The following is a 16,142-nucleotide window of genomic DNA, read 5'->3' on the forward strand; positions in this document are numbered from 1 at the left end:
CTTTTTCTTTTCCTGAAGGCACTTGTGCATAGATAGTCAATGCACTTCTGAAAATCCTAGCTGGCCTGCCTCAAAAAAGGATTTTCAAATGTTTTCTTGTGAATCATTCCAGTGCCATGGGCAGTGCACAGATGTTTGTCAGTGTTCCCAGGAGCTCGTTTTCAAGGTACGTGGCCAGTGCAAAGCTGGAATTGAAAGAGTGGGGAATGGTGGGTGAGGCTGTAGTTACCAATCTCCATCCTGTCCAGAAGAAATTTTCTAGGAGGGCTTACTGCTCCCTCTTTTCATTCACACTTCTCTGCTGGGGATACTTAGTGCAAGGCTTGTGAACCTGCCCTTCAGACCACAAGAAAGCAAGCAGTTCAGCTTTCAAACTCCTCATTTTAATTTTTTTTAACTCTTTTTTTTTTTTTCCTTTTCATTTAAAAAATAAGTTTATGTGTCAACACCGGTAGTCAAATAGACACAATGACTGAAGTGTGTTGCTGCAAAAAGTCATGGTAAGGGTACCCATATAAAAGTTTTTAATCTGTCTCTGGGCTGCACCAGCTTTCACTGATAGAGCCAATCTGATTCCCCTCTTATACAGCTGCATGCTTTCAGACTAATAAGCATTCCCCAAGCCAGATGAGAGGTTAGCTGGGGCAGGGTCTGTTTTGTGTGTGAGCTCCAGAGAGGAGATGCTCACAATGTCCTTCTTAGGAGAAGGGGCAGTAATAGCAGACAATAGCTCCTTGCAGCAGTAGTTTTTTATGGTTGGTTCTTGAGCCAAATCTAATTTTAGATAGTTTTTTCTTTCAAGTTGGGTGGAACTGCTCCAGCACAGATCTGTCTCTGTCACAACACTGTACTTCTGCAGTGACTTCTCTAAGGTGAACAGTAGAAAATACAATAGAAATTCAGATTGGATTTCAGAAGCAGTTTCTGGTCTTATAATTTCAAAAGCTGAAGTGCTGATGCAGTGTAGCAGCTTACAGTTCCTTTTGTCCTTAATGCACTTGTTGGTATTTAGTTCTATTTGTAACTTTGTGGAACCGGCTGAAGTTCAAAATTTCTTTCTCAGTTCACCTACCTTCAAGGCTAGTTACACATGTATCTCAATTTTTAAAGCATCAGGAAGGTGTATTAGTGTAATATGTAAATTACTTTAGCTAATTATCTGGAAAAAAAATGGTTTGCACTCAACAGGGAAAGTAACAGATTGAAAGTTTAAATGTCAATCAGTGTGATCCAGCTGGTGAGACCTATAGTACGTAATATAGTTGAAGTTGTGTGCAGCATTCAAATGAGAAAACTTGTGAAGTTCAATGTAGACCAGCTCCTACTGACTGCCCTAGCTGACTGCAGTGGCCCTGTGGCTTCAGTGGCTGCTTGGAAGCCTTTACATGAAGGAGCATATTGACACGAACTTGTAAATCTATCTATAATAGTTTAGGAAATTGTAATCCGTAACTTCCTAACACTGTCTTGTCCTCCTGTTTCTCCATTTTGCTTCTCTCTCTCCACGCTTTAATTCTGTGTGAGCCCACATGTCCTCAGAACTTTAATTTTATGCTACCAATTTTTCCTGGATGCCAGCCAGAGTTTTGGATTCCTCTCTTCTGATCAGTCTTGAATCATTTTTACTCATGGATATTTTACACCTACAAAACACAAAAGCTTAAAGTCTTCCTTTCTCAATTCTCAATGATGATCATTGACTGTGATCAAGTTTCCTTTTTATTTCTGCATTTTTTTTCTGGTTCCCTGCTTCTCAATTTGCTTGGAAATCTCTCTGCACAGCATAACATTTCATAGAACTTCTAAATCCATTGTGTTTTTTATTTTCTGAAGGCATTTGTCTGGTGTGAACATTACCAGATGATACAGGTACCCTACTGGCAAAATAATGATCTAATTTGTAGTAGATTTGATGCTTGTGTTTGATTCATACTCTTTATTCAGTGTCTTAAATTGCTGTGCATGGTATGGACAGCATGAGTGTGCCTTCTGGCAGAACTGCAAGCTACAGCTTATGGTTTTTTGTTGTGCAGGGAAGGTATTCCCAGGTAGACTATAACACTTTCTTGTCAGGAAATCAGCACAATTTTAGTTGATTATTTCCCAGACCTAGTACTCAATGCCTGTTTTGAGTAAGTAACCTAAATTGTATATGCTTCCTCTCAAATTCTTGTAGCACGTTGTGGGGTAATTAGTTAATCTGTCTGGAGATTTACTAGGCATATTGTTAACCCGATATGCACATTTCAGAAGTGTCTGTTACTGTGCTTTTGTACACATTGTATACAAGTACAGCTGTATGTATGATGCTATTTCCAGAGAACACTGCTTGTTAACAATTAAAACAATTATTATAGAATGTTACATGAATTATTTTCTTCTAACTGTAGTCAAAGAAACAAAGGAAATCTGTAAATGAGATCATGTCAGTTTCCACTACTATACCAAACCCCTTGTTAAAATACCATCTGATCCTTTTTTCTCTTATGAAAATTTTCTTATTTCAGAAACATCAGTTCTTTTGTGTCTTCCTTTCCTGAGTTTTGAGTTGGTTTCTTTCCAAAGTATTTTTGCAACAATTGAGTAAACTACCATCCTTTCTCACAGTCTTCGAGAAATGAGAGAATAGAGATAATTACTGTTTCCTCTGTGTAAGGCTATTGGATTTTTTCTAGACTAGAGCTAGCACAAAATAAGTCTGATTGATAGCATCTTGTCACTCCACCATGCCTGTTATAGAAACATTACCATGCTGAATCCTGAAATGTCAGTGTGACTGGATTCTCAACAGATCTGAGGCACCCCATTTAGCATTACACTGTGAACTGATAATTGTCTTCAACAAAATCACTTTGGATACAATACAGAACAATATCTTTACTTTTTGCAGCACACCCGCCCCACAAATATTTTTCTTAACTCAGTCAAAACAGGTTCACAGAAATATAAGCACATGAAGAGTCAATTTGAGAGTAGGAGAAAAAATACATTCTCATAATTTAAATGCACTCATATGAAGTTGAAGCTTTACAGCATCGATTTCCAGTACCATTTCTTCCTTCACTTGTTTCTAAAATAAGAGTCTGTTGCACAATAGTCAGCCTTTCAGTGACATCACAACTCAACCTCACAAAATCACCGTATGCCTTTGAAAATCTGCCTGCAGGTTTGTAGTGCTTGTAACAATCACAAGGGCTCTACATGGATGCTTGGTGTTACCTGCTACTGGCTTCTTCCCTTTTTTTGGTACTGTGATGAGTCTGCTCATTCTTCTGCCTGCAAAAGGCTAGAAGGGCCCCATCCACTGTGCCAGAAGCAGGTATGGGAGGAGGAGGGATGTGAACAAGAATAGACCAAAAATATGTATCTTCAAATTGTCTGGCTCAAAGATTGCCATCACAACTACATTTTGGAAACAAAGTCTGAAAACATAAAACTTTTGAGAGGTTAGGGGTCCCTTGGGATCTGGACAAGAAACACACCTGAAAATGTTCATGCTATAGCCTAGGAGCTGTAGCTTCCTAAAGAGATAAAAATTTTATATTTCAAGCTATGGAAATATACAACAAAGGTAGAACCAAGTACAATTTACAGTTAATTCAGACACTTCTGGGATTGGCCCTGGTCCAGTGGTGTGAAGGGGGAAGTCTGACTGAAGAACTTGTTTTCATGCTTTACATTACAGCACATTTTGAAGCCATTAAACTGGCAGGTCGGCACCAAAACCATATTGCTTAGCCAGACCTGCTTTTGATTTCTGATTTGATTTAGACTATTGTCTAATTCAGTTTTGATAAGTTGCCTTCATTTCTAATTGTTTCTGACTTATTTCTGACTCCTCGTTCTACTGCTATCTTGGTGACTTGCAAGAATGCAAAAGAATTCTGTTTGCTTTTAATGAACACTCATTAATGACTTTTATGGCCTAAGTCAGTAGGAAAATGGCAATATACTGGAACAATAAATGTTGGGGTTTTTTTTTCTTTTCTTTTTCTTTTAGGGGGTATAGTTGAGATGTTCGGTGTATGAGGTAAGTTAAAGAAGTTCAGATTTTGTATTACAACATGATACACTCGGTGAATTTCTATAGCATTGATTTTGAACAGAAAAGGTATAATAAGTGGCCATAATTAACTAATCTGTTGAATTGTTTTTAATCTGTCAGAAGGAGGATTTTGTTACTTCATTCATTAAACAAGGGCAGTCATTTGTGAGTCGGAAGTTCTGTGTCATTGCTGGCTCAATGCACTATGGATTCACCTTGTACTGCATATTTGATTCGGAAAAGACACTTCTATCAAGTGAACACATGAAGATATGAACGCTCTCTCTCTCCCAAGAGGATGCTACTGTAGCTTAGCTGTTTTTAACCCTTCATGGTGCTGAGCTGCTCCATGAACCAGTCTATATTACTGCTGCCCAGTGCCTATAGACTGTGTTTCCCATGCATCTCCGACAGCCGGCCTCTGGCAGACCCACTGTGTGGTGATAAGTTGCAACTTTCTGCCTTAGCTCCCGTAAAGCAAGAGGGTCCCATCTACATGGATCTGAGACAAGATATCCTTTCTGACATTAGCAATTTTGCAAGACCTTGCTCTATAATAGACAGCCCCCTCCAGAATTTGTACCATGTAGCACTTAACTACCTGTCACATAAGGTCCTTCTCATTTCAATCCTCTCAGTACCTTCTCCTTTCACGGCAAAGGCATGTAGCAGCCAGCTTTGCACAGTAGCTGGGAACTGGAAAGGCAGAACAGGAAAAGGATGAAAGGGAGATGTTTCAGCTATATCCTATAGTTGCTTATCCCCTTCCTATATGCATAATGGAAAATCAGCTCCACCACAGGTGAACACCTTTGGAAAGCTAGCTGTGCTTGATATAGATGGTTGTGGTCCACCTGAACTACTAGCAAAAATATGATAGACATTTTAGGCATAAAAGGCAAGTGCCTGAGAGCCCCTTGAATCTTCTCTCCATGCATTGTTACTGTCACTCCTCTCACCGCAAACCCCAGACTTACATGAAACTTATAAGCATGCCCCAAGATTTGTCTCCTGTTGCTGAAGTTGTTTGGAGCACCTGGGTGGACAACCAGCTGTTGCCTGAGTGTCATGACTGTTGCCAGCAGAGCACCCCTGTTCCCAGAGGCACATACTGTCTCTCAGCCTTTTTGTGGTGCTCTGCACAGCTGTGCACAGCCCTTCGCCCAGCCTGAGCTGGGGAATGCATTCTAGCCTTAAGATATGCATAGCCTTGGACTGAATATATTTTAAGAGATGTGAGAGTCTGGAATTATACTTAGAGCTAAGGGGTAGATGATCTCAAGACAATGAAATAAAAACAGTACCATCAAAAAGCACTGCCAGTTCTAAAATGACAAAGTACGCTTACCTTTGAGCATCCCAATGTCCGAATCTAAATGCTGCCAAGCCCCGATCAGCTTTGCTGGTCTGAGAGCTGTTACCCAAGCTCTGCAACAGCCAACATTTTGGAAAAGTGCGGCATACCTTTGGGTGGGCTCATGAGTCTACAGCAGCTTCTCTGATCTGATCCTGGAGCTGTGGTGAATGGAGCTGTCAGCAGCAGGGGGACTATCCATAAGAGACAATGCCAGCAATGGCAAATACAGCTTTACTGTGCACCAGCCTCAGTTAAATGTTTCTCCCGTGTCTAGACACTCTTTTGTTTAATTTCCTCTCTAGGCAAAGACAGATATATTTTATATTTGCCATATTTCATCATTACCACTTTCCTACAGATTCAGAGAAGAAAACCCAGGGACTGTAGCCATGCTCCACTCGGCGAAGAAATGACACTGTTCTAAACCACCCTTGTACCCCCAGGAGCCACATGGGCTCCTGTGCCTCAGTTTAACTTTATGTCCATGGTAGCTCTAGTAGCCTGGCTCAGCTGCTGGACCTGAGCTCTGACGAACAAGGAGAAGCTAAAAATCACTGCTGCCTCTCACTTGTCTTTGAAGTGAAACATGACTGAGGCTGTCATTAGTTCTAGGACCACAAACTCTTCCACTCTCACAGAACTTCTCTATTCATTGCACAAGATAGGAGCTAAAGGTAACAAGGGTCACTGTAAAACCAGCATTTCCTGATTTTGGAGATCCTTGCTTTGCTACTTAAATAATGACCTTTTATTATGTTTTTCTTGAATGTTCTGTGTGATATTTACAGAGCAAGAGTGTTTTTGTGGGTTTAGCCTTCATAGAAACAAAGTGGCTGGGTCACTCTGACAGCTTGTATCAGAAGAAGTCAGGCTGCATTTTCCAGCATACTGGCCAATACTAACAACAGGCTCAAGAACACATTTCAATTAAACATCAAAGCTTCAAATCAGCTTATACCTGGACAGGATTTAGCAGTGCCTGACCAGAAAGACAACTAATAAAGATGTATTTCCAAATAACACTATTAAAACCTGAGCAGATGCTCAGGAAATGGTGCTTTTATACAGTACATGCGGGAAGGCCAGTGTGCTGATGATCACACCCTGTGAGATTCCCAAATGGGTAAGTACACGCACGGCAGTTAACCAACTTAACTCCTTTTCAAAGATGTAGAGATGTTTTATGATGATTTTATAACGACAGTAGCAGCCTGAATTTTTTTTTTTTTTTTTTTTTTAAAAAAGAGTACATTGCTATAGAGTTTTCCACCTTTCAAAAGAATGTAATCAAGCATTGAATGCTGAAGACCTTTGATCTCTTGCATGGGAGGTCCTAGAGTCCTGCCTCCTCTTTTAGAACACTCATCAGCTTTCTGTGGCCGTGCTCAGATTGTGGGTGCAAGTGTGATCCGAGAAGTTATGTGGTGATGTACAGTATCAGCATTCAGTGACATTTAGCTGCCAACAAGTAGAACTGTTGGCAATTCCCATGGCATTGTTGGAGCTGCAATCAGACTGTGTAACTGGAGAAAATAGATACAATAGAAGTATTTTTAAGACTCTTGTATGTAAAAAAATAAAAGGAAGTAAGAGGAGGTTTCTGTTACAAAAAAATAAAAAGTTTTTTAGGTCTTTACAAAACGCTCATTTAGTACACTAACTTGGTATCTTACTTCCATTTGGCTAGCCTGCAAATCCTGATCATCATGTCTATCATAGAGAAAATACTGGTTTTTAAAATGTAGATTGCTATCTTACAGAAACTATTTTGAAAATACAAAATGATTTCTGGAGTTGAAAGCTTTAACTTAACAAGCTAGCCTAAGTCCACATCAAAATTATCTTTTAGGAAATGCTAATCGTATAAGTAACTAATTACTGTAGAATCATTAACATTTCCTGTTAGACATTAAAAGATAAAGAATTGCAGCTATTTCTGTCTTGAAATTTGATGAAAAATTATTTAGAGCATAAGTCAAGAAGGATCATTTCTGCAAACCAACTGTTTCTTCACTATTTTTTACTTGCTGATTCTCTGTTGCCTTATACCTTATGTTGTCCCTTGCATAGAGAGAGCATGAAGATGCTTCCTCCTCTAAGTTCTAGTTGTGTAATTAACTAGGAATCTCAGATACAAGCCCTTTAAAACAGCCAGGAATTCCCTGAAAGAAAAAGGTTGGAGGGTAAAAAAATAGTCTGGCAAAATATCTCTGGGTGTTTTTTTTGTTTGGTTGGTTTTGTTTTTTTTTTTAAACATTTTTGTTATGGATCGACATATAGATGTTTGTTAGACATCGTTTTCCATCTGGAATAATTAGAAATGATGCATTCAGAAACATTATTTTGGGCTCACATTGGTGTGAGTGGGTACAAAATAGAAAACCTTACCCTGTATTTTCTAGGAAGGGTTTTCTGTGCTAAAGAATTAAGGTGATACTGATGTATCTTAAAGATTCACTTACTTTCCTCTTTACCTTTTCAATAGAAGCTTGAAGGTCCTGAAATTTAACATGAATTTATGCATGTTTATTCTTGGCAGTGTAAAGCCATAGTAAATATATAGTGAAATAGAGATTCTTATATGACTTTATTTAAAATTTTTCTCAAATATATGCAAAGTAGCCATACAATTATTACTGATACTAATAAGAAATGCATATGAATATAGAGAGGACAATAAGGTAGTTCTTTGAAGTGGTTGTGGATTATAAATCAGACCATATGGGACCAAGTATTCGTTGCACTACCTCAGCAGTTACTTCAATTTCAGTATAATTGGGTTCTAATTAAATTTTACTTTTGGAGAAAGGCTGCTAAAAACTAAATATTAAGAGCTTTATTTTTCAAGTAAAGAACAAGTTGGCAAGTGTTCATTGTAATAAGTTTGTTAAAAACCCATTTATTCGTCCCATTTAGCCTTTATAATTCCCATGGAAGATCAACAACTGAAAACCAATCTCAGGTGTCCTGAGTGACAGTTTTTGCTACAGTTGTCTAAAAAATGGGAATTCTTCCCAATAAAAGAAATTACACAAAACACTCAACAATATTTTCTTGAAAAATGTCACATTTTATGTGAAAAGAAATAATTTAAAATCTGTTAAGGCAAATGGCAGTCATTTGAATCTAAGCAAAAAGCAGAGAAAAATCAGATTTTATACTTAATGCCAGAGATTTTCTGGTTTTGAGAAGCAGAAGAACCCAAACTGACCAATTGAAACCCTGGCATTAACTTTAATTCTAGGGAACTGTTTGACAGTTCCTGTGCAGAAGTGATATGTTCAAAAGGTCAAGTTTTAAAGGATCTGTCCTGTGTATGAAGAATTTTTACTAGAGAATCCCCTTCATATTTAACTAAATTTAACTAAATTACATATGACTTCTTTTTCATATGAAAGATATTGAACAACCACAACATAGTAATTTGACTAAAAGGAAAAAAGTAAAAATGGATATCAGTCTGTCAGGTGAAAATAAAGATATTTTCTGATGAAGTCTTATATCACGCACTGCATAAGTGAAAACGGGGAAGTCAATTCAGTCTTGTGCGGCCGGCACCGAATATGCGACAGATGCAAATCGGGAGACAAATAGTAATCGCTTATTTACAGCAAAATTTGCAGGTTCTTTTGGATTGCTGGTGATAAATTAAAAGCTACAGGTATAACACAAGGTTTATCACTAATATGATAACAACAACACATGCTATACGCACAGATACACACCAACAACAATAACAACTTGCCCGCTGTAGGCCCAGCTGCTTGGCAAATAGACAAGCTTGTATAACCGGGATACAGTGGAACAAGAGACAGTAAAGTCACGACAAGCAAGAATCAAAGATACACTCAGGGAAGTATAGGAATGCACCTGAGGAGAAAATGTGAAATACACCCGGGGAGGAAAAGTCTATCTCTCAGTGTTAGCTGAGGTAAATAATATTACTTACATGGCGTCCCAAGTCGGAGGGGTGGAGAAGGAGCGAATTCATCAATCCGTCCAGTTGTTGGTATGGTTCCAAGTTGATCCTGTCCCGATTTTTGGGCCAAAATTGGGGTGATATTTATACTCGAAATTTTACATTACATCACCAGGGTATATGTGTGGGTGAGTATGACTATTGACAATCTTATCACTTACGTTAATGCCACAAAGTCTGTCAATTTACACCTGCATGGAGGGGAGGTAGTGGCTCCTTTTGTTCAGGGCAAAGAGAATGGGGGACTGGGACCACGAGGCCTCCCATCTCACACTCCTCCGGGTAATCCATAACACCAGATATCGGTCTAGTGATGGTTGTCCCCTGCCCAGTGCTTGCCACTTAGCCCAATGCTGAATTTCATGCTTCCAGGCATGCAGCTACATGGTGTATGTGACTTAGACTTTGGGATTAACTTTGCGCTCTCTCTACAGCCATGGCACATCAGAACCCTTCAGTATGTGCCCAGAGCTTGCACAATGGCAGAAGCAAGAAGAAGTTTTAATGCAAAAGCAGTTTCTCTTAGGCAGCAAAAATGTACACAACAGATATAGTCCTTGGGTACACCCTTGAGTCATGTCAAATACATTAATTTTTTTTTTTTTTTTTTTTTTTTTTGTAAATTGTCTTTCATGAAATCCTGTTGGATCAGTAACTGTGCACAATGCTCGTAAAGAATAAGAGAGAACGTCATCTGACTTTTTAATTCTTCCGTGTTTTCAAAAATATGGCAAATGAAGTGTGTCAAGTGAGCAGAAAATACTATGGGTGGTGTTAACAATGGGAGGATGCTGATTTTGAAGTGCATCTGTGCATCTGTTTTGCACTTTCTTTGCTAAGAGTCATACAGGTTTAGAAAGATATAAAACTCTCACAAGCCATAAACACATAGCAGATAACCAGAATAATTCATGTAGCTGATACTGCTGAGTAGACACTCCTGTAGGCCTGCTGAGGTCTTCTGTACCCTTCAGAGAGTGTGTTGCCTTATGGAGTTGGTCAGAAGTTGGGACAGCTAACAGCACAGGACTCATCAGGAAAATAGACTTGACAAAACTCCACAAAACCAGACTAGTATCAGTCTTACAATAAATCAGTGAAGATACTAAATATTAATTTAATGCCAATGAAGTTAATGTAAATATTAACAGTGCTCTTCATTTGGCTGTAAGTATGCATTCAAATACAGGCTAGACACCTTTTCCAGAATTGGTGCTCGTTTTAATTGCAATCCACTCCTCCTAGCACAGATGTGCAATTCATCTTCTACAGTGTTGCACTGTAGATGTCTATGTCCTCATCTAGAGTAATCCGCAGCCTGAGTGCCTGGATGTTTATACAGTCCTACAACCAAAAAGAGGGAGTTTGCTGGGCAGTCACAAATGAGCGCACTCTGGTTTCTGTACACAGTTGTTCTTTGTCATCACAATCATCATAAATATTGCAAAAATAAGATGGAGATCCTTCCTGCTTTTCAAGACTTGATAACAGAATAACCCTGTAATCTGCAAAAAATGGTGTTCTGCCAGGAGAGAAAGGCATAATATCTGTCACATCAGTGCTGAAAGCAGAAGTGGTTGGGCGTCTCAGAGAACACTGTACCATGACTATAGTGCCTGCTTCACTGACTGCCCTAAACAAAACTCCCACGGCTGGAAAAGACAGGTTGAACAATCCTGCAGATTTTCCTGCACAATTCAATAGCTACTCAGCATGCACAACAAATTGGGTGTTAACACATGCACTTACCTGGGCTCTACAGTGGTGTGTTCACCCAAAAGGAGGAGTTCCTCCAACATGGGATGGGGAAATAACAGGGAAAAAGACCATAGGAAGGTACCAAAGAAGAAGCTCCTAAGGTTTCCAAGAACACAAGACATATGTCTAGAAACCTGACTTGGTTTCAACCTGGGACTTACAATCCAAGGGGAAGTGGACATGTACTTCAAGGACCCCATTATATTTTCTCAGGGTATGGGGGACTAGAACAGGTCAATGCCATAAATGCATTTGTTCTTATTCCTGTTAGGGGAGACCTTTCTATAGGAAGATGCATGGGTACAGTGTGGCATGAACAAAGAGGAGGAATCCAGCAATACATCTCTCATCAGGGATTTTGGACAGAGATGGAGCTTCTCTTGCTTCCTTTTAGTGAGCTCTTCTAATTGTGTGTTACAATGTTATGTATTCTCAAGGATTTTCCATTCTATCAGGTATACTGATAGTTCATATCATGAAAAACATTGGGACCATTTCATATGCTGCAGTTTGTGCTATAGCAGTTAAGAGAGATATTTTTTCTCTTCCTTTTTAAATTCAGTGAGTTTTTCAGCTCCACAAGAGAAAGGAAAACCCCCAAACCCAGAGATTAGTCTTTCATATAGTAATACCATGATAGAAATGCCTTAAAAGAAAAAAGGAGGAATATGATAGTCTCAGTCTGCTTTTACGCCCCCAGCCTATGGTGATAAATAACATTTTGCTTTTCTTCTCCTTCTTGATTCCTGTGGCAGTGTTAGTGTTTTCCTTCTGGAAAAACTCCATGGTGCAAAAAAAAAGATAAAACTACTTTCTCCATGGTGGGAGTTGAAGATGGAACATTAACTTAAAAAATCAATGGTCCTCATAAGATTATAGTTTTACAGAGTGGGGAAAGGAGACCTCTGAGACCAGCCTTTAAGTCTTATAAAGTACTATATGAGACTTCACAGATATGCAGCACTAACTTTACCTATAGAAAGGTTACGGTGCTTGGGAAGGCAAATTACTTAAGCTGTCTATGAACTACTACTATCTGTGATGTGCTGGGGGATGTAGTATGTGCCAGGGTCTTGAGCTGATATGAAACTGGGTTATAGGTAGAGCATTCACCCAGACTTGAAAGCTGGAAAGTGTCTAGTAATACAGAGACATCCTTCAACACCAGTACACCTTTCAGGAAGAAAGAATATGGCATCATTGAGGCTGGTCTCTAAAACAGTTACCGCATATATGGAGTTTTAGTAAAAAGGAAATACCACATTTTTGTGATTATCTTAAAAAAAAAAAGAATGGTAGGTCTTTGTGATAGGACCCTTACTGTGATTTGGATGAGCACTTTATTAGAAGTATGGCAGAGAGACAGGAAAACAGCTGAGAAGTTAGGTAAAAGGACCATAAAATACTATTATGTACTTTTAAAAGTAGAACCCAGCATCCTGTATTGACAGAAGAAATTTTGTATTTGTTTTAAAAGCCTTACTGAAATAGGACACTGCTACCTCACCCCGAGCAGATAAAGAAATTTCAAGGGCAGGTGACGTCTGAAATAGTTCTCAAACTATTGTGGAGAGCAACAGCTATCTCAATATCTTCTTTCCAGTCTTTGCATTCAAAAACTGTCTGGAACCAAGGGCCCACAAAAGACTGAGAAGCATCAGGCTCCTGGTACATGAATGCATCTTTTGTGCTGACTGAGCCAGCCTGGCCTTACTCAAAAAAACCCAGCCTTGGGAGCATTGGTAACCACAGTACGTGCCCCATCGTGGCCACCAGCTGAGCACTCTGGCGTGAGGGGCAGCTTGTTCTCAGGGAGCTCAGGCACACAAGATACGAAGACAGCAATGTGCTGGGTCTCTGAGCCCTTCTGGCGCTGTGTGGGCAGGCTGAGTAGACCTTACGCTCCCTACAGACATCTTCTATATTTTTTCTTAGGTGGAGATTGGAAACTGCTGGTGGATATGCTACACCTTCCTTAACTCCCTCATACATGTACACCTGACAGCCATGGGCTTCCTCTCCTGTCTCTGGGTACAGCACAGGAAACCAGAATCATGGCCCATTACAAGATCCCAAACATGCTCTTTACACACACACACACAAGTACTGATAAGAATACTAAACGGATTGTCCTGTGAAAATGATGATCAGCAGTAAATCTAATCAGATATGTTAATTTAAGATATTTATGCATTGGCTGTATGTGCTTGTAGAACTGCACTCTCCTCGTCATATACCCAGTCTAGGGCAGGTTTAGGTGTGTTACAGTGCAGATCACTGCTAAGATGTTCCACTGGTCCAGCATGACAAACATGAACACGACAATTACAGTGGTGCAGTCTTTTCCTGGACAAAATGTGTTTTAAGATAAGTGGTCCTCCATGTAATTTCCTCTTCTTTCACTGGCTTATCTGTTTATCCTGTAAATATGTGTATATGCAGCACCTTTGAAGGTGCCCATCCTTTATTGATGTTTTAAGTATTAGCATAATGAAACCAATGTCAATAAAGATAATATATTATCTATTTCTGAAGTCTGCATGTAATGTTAGATAAATGTTCTTATTATGTCCCACTCAAAATATCTACTTCATAACTCTAATTGTTCTCTCTAAATGCTGATGTATAAAATGCTTCCTTTTTGCGTACTCTGTGACTCTCAGTGGTTTACAATTCAGGACAATAACATGGTGGGTCTGAGAGCCTGAATTTTTCTGGTTTTATGGTTTATTGCTAAACATTTTATAAACTCAGTCTTACTGACTCCTGTACTGAGCAGATAAGTAGATGTATCATTAAATTGCATAGACATTTGTTTACTTTTCTTTTCTGGTATGAAATAATTTCCTTTTTTTTTCTTTTCCCTATCTTGACATGATAAATAAAATCTCACTTAGAACAAAAAACATTGGTCTGAACTATGCATCTTAGCTCTCATTTGAAAGTATTTTTGATAAAACTGACAAAAAGTGTGTTGCTTGATTCCTCATTCCTTCTCTCTAAAACTGTTTCATCCAGCTGTTAAAAAGGGTAAGAACAATATGCACAAAGGGGGTTATTATGTGAAAAAGAAGGGGAAAAAATCAGAAGCCTAATCGCTAGTTTGCATGTATTAACCTTAGTCCAACTATGCCTCTCCCCTAATGATATTCAATACCTAGAACATATAATAAATAATTTGGTGGACCTTGTATTTCCAAAACCTGTCAGCAGCTGGCTGGTTCCCAGACTCCACGTTCATTCAGCTGCAGACATATCTGTAATGACTGCCAAGAAGAGGGTTGATTAGTACATACTGTGGTAGCTTTTCTAATTAAGGCTTTTCTCTCCAAGGGTGTGAATTTCACATTTTGGTAGTAAGCCATAATGGATTAGCCTCTTTGTTGACACAGCTGAATGGAATTTGAGGTTGCTTAATCCCCTAGCGACTGGCCACTCAAACTTTTGCCAGTTCACTTCCCTAGAATAGTATTTCATTATATGGAGCCTCAAACCTCATTTTTTCAGAACTTTTCAACATAGTACTTTTAAGCAGAGTTGTTAACTTTGTAGTAGGTCTTGGCAGATATTTTGGCTTTGCAGAAAATATAATCTGTTTTGATGCAGGATTTCCAAAGGATTTGAGTACATGGAATTGACCAAATAGGTAAGCAAATATATATATTCCTCTCAAGTAATTATTCATCTAGCTGTTTGCTTAAAGCCAACTTCTTTGCTATGCTGATGGTGTTTCACTAACATAAACAGAGAGAAGGCTTAAGCTTCTTGGAAGGAAAAAATGAAGCTAAAGGGTCAACGCTGCAAAAAGAGAAAAATTCTCTTCCTTGGACAAAGGGATGCTCTTCTGGTGTGTCTCCAGCAATGTGACTGACTGTAAGTAGCAATAGCTCTGTCCACCACATATGAAGTGAAGTGGATGCAACTCTGCAAGCCACACACAAAAGAATGGTCTTACTTGAGAGGAATTGTTCCCTGAGTGCCATATTTGTTGTTTTTAAAGGTCAGGAAAGCAACAGAATAGGTACTAATGAGGTAAGTAAAGAAGGAGTTAAAACCTACGAGGTGAATTTCAACATGTAAATTTTATTCGCTACTATACCCTTCCAACCTACCACTTTCTCTGAGGATTCACAATGAGTTTAAGTCTGGTAATTCTCCAGTTAGATTTCTGATTAAAATGCATAGGAAATGCTTCTATCCTACTTTCTATCTGAGCCCCATTTAGTTCACCTTTTCTAAGGCCTGTGTTCCATTATGCCTGCCAGGGAAGACAGTAATCCTAGCAGAGTATGGATGACCAGTAGTTTCCACACACTGTAATGACTGGTGGATCCTAAATCTGAAACAAGACTTATCCTGTGGAACAAAGGTGACAATCTGCTCGTGACCATCTTGGTCTTGGCCTCTGAGTAAATGACAAGAGCAAATGAGAGGGGAAGGAGAGGGAGAAAGTGATTAATTTCCTTGACAGCATTACCTAAAGTGGAGTAGGTATTAGAAGATAGACTAGCTGTGGAGAGTAGGGAGATACCAAGAGACTGTCATACAGTAATGGGGATGTAAGCGGACACCCAGGAAAAGCTGGGGAAGGCAGACAGGACCAAGCAGTAACTCAGCATCAGTTAGCTTGAAGGCACCGCGGGAGCAAGAGGCAGCAGGGAGCTGGGTTAGGGGAGGCTGAAGCTACTTGGTATGTGTGTCAGTGGGCTGCTGTCACACATGGCTTTTGGCCATGCAGAAGCTCTCATAGCTTCAAGGAAGACAGCTGCACTAAGAGATGATGGCTTAGTGATAAAACTATGCAGCACCTGTGGGACTTCTGGCAGCTGCTGTAACAGCTTGATTTGTTTTCAATTCACTGTATACTGTTTTCTGTGAAAAAGGTCTTGCTTGGGAAGCAAGGAGGAAGTTTGTTTATTTCTAGGTGATGGTGCCTGGCTCCTGTGTCACTCTCTGGAGGCCTCCTCTCCTGAAAGTAACTAGGTAATGCCAGGAAAGAAAAT

This window comes from Leptosomus discolor, chromosome 2, assembly GCF_034619465.1.
Source record: "Leptosomus discolor isolate bLepDis1 chromosome 2, bLepDis1.hap2, whole genome shotgun sequence".
NCBI classification, from domain to species: domain Eukaryota; kingdom Metazoa; phylum Chordata; class Aves; order Leptosomiformes; family Leptosomidae; genus Leptosomus; species Leptosomus discolor.